This window comes from Arvicola amphibius, chromosome 5 (assembly GCF_903992535.2).
Source record: "Arvicola amphibius chromosome 5, mArvAmp1.2, whole genome shotgun sequence".
Classification (NCBI taxonomy): domain Eukaryota; kingdom Metazoa; phylum Chordata; class Mammalia; order Rodentia; family Cricetidae; genus Arvicola; species Arvicola amphibius.
In genome coordinates, this window is record NC_052051.1 from 41,061,210 (window position 1) to 41,074,951 (window position 13,742).

The following is a 13,742-nucleotide window of genomic DNA, read 5'->3' on the forward strand; positions in this document are numbered from 1 at the left end:
ACAGCACGGCCGGGCGGTGGTGGCGCACGCCTTTAATCCCAGCACTCGGGAGGCAGAGGCAGGCAGATCTCTGTGAGTTCGAGGCCAGCCTGGTCTACAAGAGCTAGTTCCAGGACAGGCTCTAAAAAAGCTGCAGAGAAACCCTGTCTCGAAAAACAACAAAAAAAAAAAAAAAAAAAAAAAAAAAAAAAAAAAAAAAAAAAAACACAGCACATAATAAAACTCAGACACCTAATTATATGGAAGATAGAGCGGGAGTGACGTGTAACCTTGGATCGTTTAAATGAATGTCTCCTTTGCTACATGTGCCATGGATGTGAATATGATTCCCCAACTAATGGAACAACCCCAAGCCCTGCGAAACCTAGAATACTCTTTGGCTTAGAATGGACTCCACCTAAAACCGGCCTTTCATCGTCTCTGTTCCCTGCGACAGTCTGGATTGGGTCTATCTGTCTGACTACTGTTGGGAGCAGTGAGACCCCAGATCCTGAATTTCTTGTAATCCCCTGACCTGAGTGCCTACAGCTGCTCTGAGCACGAGACCTTCAGGAGTTCCTGATGGCAGGAGAGTGGTTTCTGGTGGGTTTGGCTGGGGCGTGGCTATCTCTATAAAATCTGCCCCTGAACACAATAAAGGGGGCATTCTTGGGGAATTCAAGGATGACCCGTGTCGCTGTCTCTCTGTCTGTGTGTGTCTGTGTATTTTAACCTCCAGCCCCCTTGCCCGAAGCTCGGTAACAGGGTAAAAGTGCACCGAACTCAGACACGGGGGGGGGGGGGGGGGGGGGGGGGGGGGGGGTGGCAGTGCACGGCATTTGGAGGTCTCCACCAAGATTTCGGCAGACTATTTCCATTATCAATACTTAGAGACTATTTGCCCTCTACCAAGACAGTCTACAAATATTTAACCTTAAAAATAACTCTGTGAAGTGGGTGTCATTATTTTTATTCCAAGTTCAGCTAAGAGGAAACTGAAAGCATAAAGAATTGTCCCAAGGCAACAGAGGTAAGTGGCAAGAACTGGAAAATGCAGTCTGGCTGCAGAACCAACACTCAACTATGCAGCCTTAATGCACACAGACAGGTCCACCCATGACATGCTCCCTTTGAGCTCTAGACTTGCCATAGCAAAGGCTTATTTATGCTCTGCTTCCTGTAAATGAAAACAGAGCTGGGGATCTGTCTCCGTGCACCATTAACACATGCTATAGTATTTATGGATTAAAAATGCACTTTGGTAGTGAGTACATCCAGTAACTTCTACCTCTCCTTAAGATCCTCAACTTTGTATTATACTATTGGCAGATCTCTTCATTTCTTTGGTAAGAAGTTTCAGGTCATGAGCACAAATCCCAGCAATTTCTTCCTACTCTTCCCACCATCTTGCTGCACCATGTCTCTTTCTCTTCACCTGGAATACCCAGAGTGGGGCTCTCCCTCTACTCACAATGCAAGCAGGATATTCATCTCACCCCCACTTCTCCCTCTTGGATCGAATCCCTCCGTTTTCTCTTGCGCTTTCTTTAAGGTCAATTAATCAGGTTATTTTTCCTCCAACTCTGGAATGTCGTGTGACACAAACTGGACTTTGCACACACTTACTGGAAGATGATACCCTGAACTAATGCCAAACCCTACATTCGCAGACTTCCTGCAGAATTGTGACACACTATGGCTTATGCGGAAATGGTACAGTTGTTTTAAAAAGGAGATGCTAAAACTAGGGAAAAGGCTCAGTCAGTAAAGTTCTTGCTATATAAGCATGAGGACCCAAGTTTACAACTCCCATGTAAACCAGGCATGTGGAGCATTCCTGCAGTTCTAGCCCTTGGAGAGGGGGAGATAAATGGGTCTTAGGTGTTTGCTGGCTAACTAGTCTGAGCGAACTGATGAGGTACAGCTTCGGGGAGAGACCCAATAAGATCAAATAATTAAGAAGGACAGTAATAGAGGAAGGACACCCGATGTCAGTCTTGGTCTCCAGTCACAAACATACACATTCACCCCACACATGTGCACATACATAAACACACACACACGCACACACACACATGCAGATGTGCATAAAGGATATGTTCTATGAATGACTTGCAATAATGTCACCTTTAGAAAGGAGTGATCACAGTATTTGAAGGTTATTCGTTTTTGCTTTTGAGCAGATGCAAGGTATTAAACCCAGGACCGTGCATATTACAGACAAGTGATCTACCCCCCCCCCCCACACACACACACCCATAGTTTGGGTACAGGATTTCCACATAGCCACCACAGGCAGAAAACACTTTTTATATTCACATGTGGTGAAGGAAGTACTTCGTAGTTTTATATGCCCTGGTCTGTGTGGTTCTGTAATTTATTTTTAACAGGTGTGAGGGCCTATCTCTGACCTCCCGGAAAATGAAGATGTGTTACTTACCAGAAAATGACCTTTCTCTGAGCGATGCTATGAATTCTGATCCGCTTTCAAGAGCTACACAAATATCACCCATTTCCTAGCTGTACTTAGAACTGCATGTTTAAAGACAAATCCAACAGTGAAATCTTGTCTGTTTTGGAAGCCCCTCCCAGTGGGCATCAAAACGGAACACAACCGGGATCATTTTGGAATCCTAGAACATTCTCTTCAGCTTCAGGAGTGACCCCGAGAGCCTGAGACTCAGTCTGAGACCCACGATGACCTTTGATCCAATTTTAGCCCTCATTTTTTTCTTCAACCTAAAACTCCATATTGTTCAAAGACTTTTCTTAATTTATCCTGTAAACACAAGACCATGTGCAAAGAGTGGTGGCTATTCATAATTCTGTTATAAAGATTTCTTAAGCACAAAACATACAGTTTACATTAAACTTTGCCAAAGACTCCCAAATATGGCATTTCTTCAACTGTGAGAGCCTTCCAGCTTTCCTGAACTTATGTCCCCATGTCCTACAATCATGTAAAATGTCAAAAGAATCTTAAAATATCTAATTTTAACAAACTCCTCAAAAATCACATAAATAGCCCTTCTAAGTGAAAGGAATAAAAAGAGGGATGATTGCAAATGCACCCATGTCAAATGCGTCTGTTACTCATGCTGTGCACCCTGCACCTTCCTGCGGATTTCAGAGGCCTATAAACAGAGGCACAAGTAAAACTCAAAGTTAGTGGACTGTCTGATATTCTTCCTATCTGAGCATTTCCCAAGGCTGTTCAGCCAGAGTTCTGAGGCTGATTCACTCATGCAGGATTTGAATGGAAGCTCAATTCCTGGTCTATACAACCCAACAATGTCGACAGCCTTGAGTGTACTAAGTTCAAGGCAGTCAAAGAGATCCAAAGCTCTCAGTGTGCATGTCAGCCTTTCCCTCAAAGTAAGACTGTGGGTGGAGATTTCCGAATGCATTGAATAACACCTGGCAGTCTTATTCAAGAGGGGCCAGAACAGTAACTACCAAGCTTTCTCAAGGGAAAATTCCTGACCCTCCCCACCCTCCCCAAGCTTACAATGGCTCCCAGCTGGCTCCCAGTTGGCAACTCAGTACGACAAAAAACAAGGGTGCCCCCTCTCAAGGATCTTCACATACAGGTCATTCAGATTTTATCTCAACTATTCTTCCCTGGACTTCCAAAATTCACAGACACATTCAGAAGAGACGAATTACAGTGGGAGTCTGTGACATACCTCTTCGTTATAGAATAGAGGAAAGGAAGGAAACAGAATGGGAATCTCAGAAAGTCAAGGGATCAAAAACAGAAGACGTAATTTTCCAAGTGGCCTCCAATTCAGAGAGTAAACACAACACTTGGGCATTGCAGCCTTGAGACACCGCTGTGGTGCTGAGAAGGCGAAAGAGCTTTCAGGCAGGAGCATTGGCAGGAATCAGACGGTAGGCAGCATATTTTCAGCAGCATCAACACCATTTTTAAGGTAGTTGGTCCCATCTGTAACCTTGGTCACCCTACAGACGGCCTTCCTTGTGCAGAAAAGCACAGTCTCCCAAATAACGAGCAAGCGGGCCCACATCCTTTCTCTACCAGAGAGTGAAGAAAAGGTAAATAGCACAGCAGCCCAAACCACCTTCCTAATCACAGGACGGTTTAAAGGGCAACTCAAAGGCCACACCAGAGGGCATTATCACTCACACAAAAGGAATGAACTACCAGGAGTCTCTGGCATGAAAGACGGCATCCTCCATGGGAAGGAGGCAAAGGGAAGACGCAGCATGAACACACTGTAGCAGCTTTGGGATGAATGAAGACAGCCGGAGTAAACAGATAATGAAGCCATTTTTAAGGTGAAATTCTTTATTATTCATACACACCAAAGCTTCTCTTTGACAGCTCCCTCCCCCAACTGTTGGCCTTCAGCATTCTCAGCTCCTTTATCAGGGAGTTTGGAAATCTATTTTATGTTCAAATAGTAAACATAAGTATGCTTACTATTGCCCCTGTTTTGGTAGAGCAGCTAAGAATACACTGTATGGAAATTGTTAGTTGTGGATGCTAAATTGCCTGGGGACTCTCTGCCCGATAGGAAATGGCTCTGTTAGTGTTTCCTTATTCAGCATTAGAAGATGTCTTCATTATTAAAGAGAATTGCCTGAAAAAGAATTATAAAATATCCTCTGTCTCTATGCATAACAGGTGTTAATAAGCAAGATCAGAGCTTTCTAAAATTAAAGGAATTTTTTCATATTTTTCTTAATGTGTGCTAATGAAAAATCCAGTCACCCTGGGACAGACACACAAACACACAACTTTCCCTACTGCTACCCTTGCTTACATTCTCCCCCAGCTTCTACAGCATCTCAGACATAATCAGATTTGCCCAAGAGGGCAGGCTGCTGTTAATTTTGCCCAAGGTTAATTCTGTGCTACAGATTTGGTCTCCTGGCCTTTCTTTAGCAGTTTGTTTTGCCGCCTCCTGCCTCAGAGCCTTGCTAGGTGTCTTTAGAGTCCTCTGATTACAAAGGTTGATGTGGCACCAATAATCATGTGTTTGGTGTCCTTTCATGAAACCCATATCCCAGGACCCTCAAGGCACTTGGTTCCTTCTCTGTACACAGGCTGGAGTCTCTTGGGCTCGGTTCAGGAATGCCCATGCTTTCTGGCCATTGTCTTATGAGCACTTTTGCCCTGACCAACTAAACCTTAAGCTCGATGAGATATTACTTTTGTGCACCACTGGAGCCCCAGGCTTGGTGCAATAGCAGACTCCAAAACAAGTCCTGCATGAATAAGTAATATATAAATGCACTTCTAAGACAATGGAACAGTGAATTCTAGCAGGAAACAGGATGTGCAATCTCAAATGTACTTGAAGAATCCTTAGTGAAGTTTCAGTTCACAACATAGTTGGAATTAGTGACCCAAGAGGAAGATTTTGTTCTTCAACACCAAATACACAAAGATAAAAGCATCTACATTATAATACAGCTCTTTATTATATCAAAGGAATGTTAAAGCTTATACATTTTGATAAAACACTTTGAGTTGTGAATCCCAAAGAATATCCACAGATGTTGTTTCATAGCCTCCACATGCAGAAGCAACTTGAAATGTCAAAGTGCACACAACCTGTCTTTCAAAGGATACACAGACAAATGTACACCACTGAACAGGTGATATTTGGTCACTGGTGAACAGTGAGCCGAGCTTTTGGCAGTGGCTGAAATTGTATGTGTGAGTTTTACTTATAAAAGAAACTAGACAGAATCCTTATGGTGGGATTCCTCTCTGTACGTTGTGAATACCATTGGTTAATAAACTGTCTTAGGCCTGAGCAGGGAAGAATAGAGGATTGTGAGGAAAACTAAACTGAATGCTAGGAGAAAGAAGGTGGAGTTGAAGAGATGCCATGGAGCTGACAGAGGGGGAAAGACGTGAGGTGCCAGCTGGAACCTTGCCAAGAGTTTTGCTATTGTTTCCACAGAAGATGAGAACCTGTGAATTTCTTCCAGACTAATGTGGTTTGATGAAACAAGACCCCCTGAAAGGTCGCCTGCAACACCCCCCAAAATTACTTCATCCAACAAAAAGCAGGAAGCAGTTTAGAGAGAACTATGTCCAAATTCCCTAAAAGATTGTTTATAAGTTTTTGTTTATATTTAAAGGGGGATATGCTATAGAAATTTGCATTGGTATGGATCTTGGTCTATTGATAAAAATTTTAGGTCAATCTTATTATTTATATATATATATATATATATGTATATATGTATATATGTATATATTTCTGTTCTTGATTAAGATATTGCATTTTTGAAGCTCATTTAAAAATATAACGTATAATTAAGAAATAGAGGTTAATAAAAAGTCATTTATGATCGTCAAGCCTATAGTCATGTTAGTTAGGTTTTCTAGATGTACAGAGATATATTTCAGTTAGATAGGTATTCTTCAAATCTTTCAGAGACTTTCAAAATATGGCATTTAAATTGTTTTAAGAAGTTGGGAGTTTTCATGACAATGAGACACATCTGCTTCTGGCAGCACCAATCTACTTCAAGAGGATGATGGGCATCAAAGAGGCTCCTTATGGAGTTTGTTGGCCATTTGGGCAAGAGACTGCTCGTGCCTGGAATGCTTGATATTATGCTATGTGAGCTGGACATGCAGTACCCATGGAGAGATGACTGTTAAAGCTGCCTAGAAACGATGAGACGATCCTTCAAGGTTCCTTCTTCATGAAATAGTCTGCTAGACATTTTGCAGGACACAGAAAAAGTGACTGACAAATTGTCAATATAGACAGAACTATCTTTGAAATTCCCTGCTTCCTGGAAAAGCCTGCTAGATACTATAGGCCTGTGTGCTGAAGATGGATGTCCCAATGATACAGAAGAATTTTGGGTGACTGTCCAAGCAGCAAGATGTCTCTGTCAATTCTAGAGTTTTGAAAGTTGCTTACAATGCACTTCCTGTTTACTTAGGTAATATTGTATCCTTCTGGAGACTTTGATGGAGTTGAAGAATATATAATTATAATTTAGTTTTCCCTAATTATGATAAAAGATAAAGTACATATAAATGTTATAACTGTAATTCTTGCTTGATACCTGTTTTGTTAAATGTAATTTTACTATGTTAAAGTTAAAACCTTCTTTTTTATTCAAAAAGAAAAGGAGAGGTGATGTGGAATTCCCCTCTGTATGCCATGACTACCACTGTTTAATAAACTGTCTTAGACTTGCACAGGGCAGAATAGAGGTAGACAGGGAAAACTAAACTGAATACTGGGAGAAAGAAGACAGAGTCTGAAGAGACGCCATGTAGCCACCAACAGGAAAAGATGAGTCAGAACCTTGCCAGTAAGTCATAACTGCATGGCAATATACAGATGAATAAAGATGGATTCATTCTAGATATAAGAGCTAGCTAGCAATACGCTTGAGTGATTGGTCAAGCAGTGATTTAAATGATATAGTTTCTGTGTGATTCTTTCAGGAGTCTGGGTGGCCTGGAAACAAACAAGCAGCTTTCCTACAACAAATCCATACACACTATTTATAAATCATTAAAAAATTAAATATAAAATAATTGTATCACTTAAAAAGCATATCTGCCTGCTAATGAAGTATGTGTTGATATTTTATGTATTTATTTATTTATGAAGTTTTTACTAGCTTACAAAGAATTGAATTTCACTACAACATTTTTCAAACAAACTTTGTTCTTAGTTTTTCTCTCCTTCCCTTCTCTTCCTACCCCACTCTAGCGGCCTTCCTTCCACTTCCAAATCACATTTGACCATTACTTTCTCAATATCCTTGCTCCCCTCTCTCAGCATCACATCTCATTTCACAGATGGACACTCTCTCACGACCCCTTATTTATAAGCATATGAACATGAAAATTGGGGTCCCATAAGAAGAATATCTGATTTCAGTCTTTCTGAGATGGCATCACCTCACCCAATAGAACCCTTTCCAATTCCATTTGCTTTCCTCTGTTCTCACAATTCATTTTTCTCGACAGCTGAGTAAAATCCCATGGCTTACATGTCATTTTTGAAAGAACTATATATTTTATCAATTAATACAATGAATCAAAAGTTCAGATGCTGTCTTAAGCTTGATAAATTACATTATGGCCTATCAATGCTCAAGATGTTTCTGCTTTCTTAAAATAAGAAGAAAAACCAAGCAGTTCTGAGTGTCCCTGTGAGACATCTTTAATGTTCCTGCAATTGAAAAAATATAATCATAGAAAACAGATAAGTCCAACCCCAGACCCAAAGTAAAAATCTAAGCATGGCTCAGTGGACACAGATATGTGTTGACACAAATATGTGTCAACATGTGCTGGGACAAAGTCTGCTAACGCTGGAATTCAGGCACCAATGCTTCAAAAAAGGGATTCACATACTTCTGCAACCTGCAGCTGCTGATAAAGGAAAGAAAACGTCCTATAGTGTGAACAGATATTAATAGCTTAATGAAGATTGACCTAGAAAGCAGATTTTTATTTTTACCAAGGATGGCATGATAGGTAATGAACTGCTTTGAACGGTGTATTTTAGGAAAATTGATAACTCACAAAGTGTGGGGATCTGTTTTAACCTTAAGTTACTGAAGACTTGTTTTAGATTTCCTTAGCAAACAGAATGAACACAACTTCCACTCTGAAACTCAAAGATTCCACTCATCTTAGCAATTCCAAATAGTATAGAAAATCTCTCCCTATGTGATTCCATTACTGATCCCCACTGTTATCCATTTTGAGCTTCTTTTTCAAGACATTTAGAGGCTGAGCTACATCTGCTACCATTTCCCTTGAATACGGATGGCTGTGTAATTTTTCTACTTGGAACCATTATATTAATAGTGATAGTGAGGACGTGCTATGCATTCAGCACAAGCAGAGCTTCAGATGCTGATCCCTTCCTGGTCTACCAGTATGTGATAGTGCCTTCATATCTTTCTCAGATCTGGAGAGAGAAGATAGCCCACACTGCACAGTGCGCAGTGTTGCCAAGTCAGGGCATGCATTATGGTGAGTGTATCTAATGTTCTACCAACTTGTGGGAAACTGTAAGTCATAGAGTGTCTTCACTGAATGATAACACATAGGAGCCCAAAGGTTCAAATTTGCAAGTGTGTACATGTTCATCACTGACATTTCTCCCTCCACTTCAATCAGCTGGAGCAATGCTAACAGTAGAAAGATCATGCACACCAATATTTTCCAGGAGAAACAGGAATATGGAGAGTTTAAAGGAATGTGGTTTCAGCTTTCCTATTTTATGAACATTAAAGGTTCATTTAAAAAAAACCTAGCAATAAAATTGCTAGTTTTGTTTCATTTCACAGGTGCCAACTTCACTATTACAGAGAAAACAATGCCCCTGTCCCAACAGTAACTTCCTAAGGGTTTTCATAGGAAGCAGAAACTTTCTAAGCATGAAATGAAGAGCATGCAAAGCCTGCTTCATGCCAGACACCATGAGCTTTCATGGAGGAAGTGAGCTTCCCTGCGTCAAACACATGCTCTGAAGCCAGGTGCCCTGCAATAAAAGCTAATGATGTTCACTGAGCAAATGTCCTCTTTCATCCCTCACTTTCAAAAATGAATGCATCCCTCTAGAGGAACAGTCCCGTGAGATCAAACCAAAAGACATACAACAGCACAACCAAGCACAGCTTCATAGACACCAAATCACAGGGTGAGTCTTGTACCTCTCCACTGGAATGGAAATCACAGCAGTTTATATTAACATTTTTCTAATATGAAAAAAATGACGTTGGACTTTTTCTAACTGTGAGGATAATGCTTTGTTTTCCCAATTAGATTACACCCAGAGTATTTCTCCTAAATTAAATGACTTAAAATCACAGTGCCAGGTTTGGGCAGACATCAGCTTATGATAAAAATCATATTATCTGGTCACAGTGAAGACCTCTAAGTAAGTCAGGGAAAGAAGAACTCATTTTCATTTTGCATATTCTTACATTATTTAGTTCTTCTTTCCCAAACTAGATGACAGCATTAAAATTGAAAGTCATCAAGTACTTTCAGCAAGCAGGTGCCACTTTTGTAATTTAAAAACACAGAAGGGAGAAAATGTAAGTGTAGTAGAATAAAATAACCTTTTAAAACAATCTAATATGCCACGGTAAAATTATCATAAGATTACACCCTCCTTTGCTCTACCTTAATTGCATTGTACATGTGCCCATTGTTTGAAAACAATAGCTAACTCCTTGGAGAACAAATTCTACATTTGCCAAGAAAAGCTGTTTCTGATTTTCACTAATAATGGAAAAGTCACTTGGGTACTGAGCTAAAAACCGCACACTGGTCTGTTCCTAACTGTTGACAAATCCCAAGGTTAAACACATTGTGTAACCTCAATACTTACTTTGAAAGGGGTGAGAGGAGTACCCTTTTCTTTCCGTCCAAGTTTAATCAGAGGAGCAGCCAGAGTTCCTGTGGTCCCGGCAGCTGCCCCTCACAGCTCACAGCATTTCTTTAGTGTTATCTCTAGCACAATTAATCATCCTCTCCAAAGAGAACTGCTTGCGAAGCAAATCTAGAAACAAATGCATTAATACCATCTCGACTGCCTGATTAGAATCTCCACTGTGATGACCCAGAAAAAAAACTGAGAAAAAATTGAGTATCACTCAGAACAAAAGCATCCCCCATTCTCTACTTCATTTACCTAACGAGCCTAGAGTTTTGGATATGAAAACTAAGCTCACCAGTAAAAAAATGTATATTCTGTATAAATAATCTTAAATAGTTGAGTCGTTTCTATTAAATGACTTTTGATCATCTTCAGACAGTAAATGAAAATATGCATTTTGTCTTGATTTAATAATCTGATTTTCACAAAACTGTTCTTCTCTATCTGTGTGAGTAGATTAAAAAGTATACATAAGCTCCTTGGGGCTCAAAGTCTATTGCTATAGTTGGGAGCTTGAACCAGATGCAATGATATTAAACAGATTACCTTTTATTAGACTTCTGTGTGTTTAGTGTGCTGGTGCATGCTAAACATTTTAATTATCTTGGGAAAGTACATTACATAAACAAAGAATTTACTTTCTAAGGACAACATCCTAGTGATGGTATGAAGGATGACCCCCACCCCGGCTTGTTGCTATAAAGAAAATGACTCTCCCCTCCCTTCTTATCAGTGCTGGCATCTATTATCTCCTTCTTCAAGAAGTTTTGTGGAATTTAAATCTTATTTATAACAAAAAGGGTAAAGAAATACTCTATTAGAAGAAAAATAATAAGTCTAATGGAATATCCTATGTACTAGCCAAATGTGATAGCACATGCCTGTAATCCTAGAACTTGGGAGGTAAAGGCAGGAGGATTGAGACAAAGAAGATAGGTCTAGGCTGTACCCAAGACTCCCAGGAAACTGACAGATTCTCCTGTCACATGCTTCTGGCTCCACATTCCAAAAGATGTTTTTTCAAGTCTGAATCCTAGGAGCTCTAGAGCAGGGTCTCCTGTCTCTGATAAAGAAGAAGGAGCCAGGAGCAAAACAAGGTCGCATCCAACTGTTAATGGTGCAGTCCAAATACTGTTGTCCTCTTTGCAATTGATCTCCTCCTTCTGCCACCATGCAAACATGCCCACGAGATAGTAAGGAGAGGTAACTCTCCATGCCCTGCTTGGAAGCATTTCTATTAACAAGCTGTAACACAGATAAAGAACGAAGATAGCCAATGAAAAAGAATTTGACACTATATAGAAATAAAACGTGTGACCAAAACACATTTTTGGGCCAACAGTAAATATGGAATAGAGGGTTGACTCAAGGGTTTGACTCACGGATTTTCTTCAAGTTCCTTTAAAGTTTCTTAAGTGCATAGCTGGTATTGGCACTGTACTGCACAGGGGGTGACACCTTTCTTCTCAATGATGCTACAGAGAAGAGCAAGGCTGATGTCCCCACAGACCTGAGTTTAAGGAGGATGGACCCATGGCATGCGCTGCATCATCTCTCATGACAAAGGCTAGACAGGCTGCTGCAGCACACACACTACACTTATGAGAGACAATGTAGCACTAATCTCCCTATTATAACTACATTTTCAATGTAAAGTTTTTCAGGGAAGGATCAATTTTGTCTTCTGTGCTTTTGAAGAGGTTGTATAAATATCATTCTCTCAGCAGAAGGGAACTTAAAATCAACTGTAGTGAAACAGCTGGTTGCAGGTCTGAATGCCCCGTTCAGTTCCATATAAACTAACAGTTGCATTTTACATGTTTATGATTAGAGCAGACACGTCCTGTTTTATTTCTCATAATTTAATATGTAAGCATTTACATATTGCTCTAGTTTCTGACTTTATTCATCTGCACTCCACCACTTCATGGTGTTGAGGCATCAGGACTTCCTTTCCTTTCTTTTTGCTTTTTCAATCATCCACGTCTAAATGCTTTCACCTAAATCACAGTCATCACTTATTTCCTAAATAGAATTCTACAGATTATTTTTGTTTTATCCAGAGTTGTGATGCGTTCCCCATTGCCTTGAAGATGTTTCTTTCACAAAGGTTGCAATAAGGATGCTATCATGCTCCTCTGTCTCCCTGTAGCTGTCTCAATCTGCACTCTGCGGCTCTGACACTAAGAACACGACTGAGGGCACCAGCTGCAGTTCACACACCTTACCATAATGCGCGCACACTAATGACTGCAATTTAAGCAAGCTAGGTAAGTGAAGGATGCTTACTGACAGAAGATGCCTCACCTAAGACAATAACAACAGAAACACGTGTGTACACAAACACAAGTCACAATCAGGGAAGCGAAAACATACAGGTGTGTGCCTCTCTCACAACCTCTTTGTGGAGCAAATGTTCAAATTGGATTTGCAATGGAGTGTATTCTAAAATGATTGCTGTTGTTGTTTTGCTTTTTTGATACAGGGTTCTTCTGTGTAATTGCTCTGACTGTCCTAGAACTTGCTTTTTAAACTAGGTTGGTCTTGAACCCACAGAGATGCACCTGTCTCTGTATCCCAAGTACTGGTATTAAAAGCATGTGCCACCACTCCTGGCCAGTTTTAATTTCTTACCAACTTTTTAAACATTATTTCTGTAAAACATATGGGTGCATACAGTTTTCCTCTCTGACAAAAACTGTTAGTAGTGAATGCAACCCAAGCTCTGTCCTCACAAGGATGCAATTTCAGACACATGGTCTTTAACATTCTTGTTTTTATCATATGCACAGGAACAAATATAACAGAACGGCAAGTGCCGAGAGTGTGACTCATCCACTTCTAACTGGCCCAACCCGACATAATTCTGATCTTTCCATTGCACCTTAAATAAGTCCCAGATACCCTGAAAATAAGCATCAATACTTTAGAGTGGATCGCTAATGGTGTCTTCTTCATAACATTTCCAAAATACCTAGGTAACTGCCAGTAATTCCTCAACAGGATTAAATGCCCAGCATCCATGTCCGTTGATTAAGTGTCATGATTAATTTCTAAAATATGGGCCTTTATGAAAGCAGTAGAGTATGCTGCACTCAGTTCATACATTCTAAATTGTAGCTCCCCTTTGATTTCTTTCAGTTAATGTGTTAACCAAATGAGGTTTATTTCCTGAAGGCTTCTGATCATATCTTCTACCATAGGCTCTCGTCTCAGGCTTCCTAATGAGTTGGCAGGACGCTCTTGTAGCCTGATAAATTTCAAGATTTTCTTGAGGTAAGACTCCTTCATATATTGAATATCAAGACCTTTAATTAAGTTAATATATGCATGATCACAAAGTTAGAAGCC

General features: G+C 40.3%; 1 protein-coding gene across 3 annotated transcripts in view; it reads right to left on the reverse strand.

Moving 5' to 3' along the window:
• Positions 1 to 13,742, reverse strand: part of Plcb1 (phospholipase C beta 1) — a 675,841-nt gene that overhangs the window by 596,150 nt on the left and 65,949 nt on the right. Inside the window, exon 1 of one of the 3 annotated variants that reach the window (XM_038329999.1) lies at positions 1,451 to 1,564. The exons of the other annotated variants lie outside the window; for them this stretch is intronic. The gene's annotated coding sequence lies outside the window, so the exon portion shown is untranslated. Of the gene's footprint in view, positions 1 to 1,450; positions 1,565 to 13,742 lie in introns of those variants that run through there. 3 annotated transcript variants of the gene reach the window in all.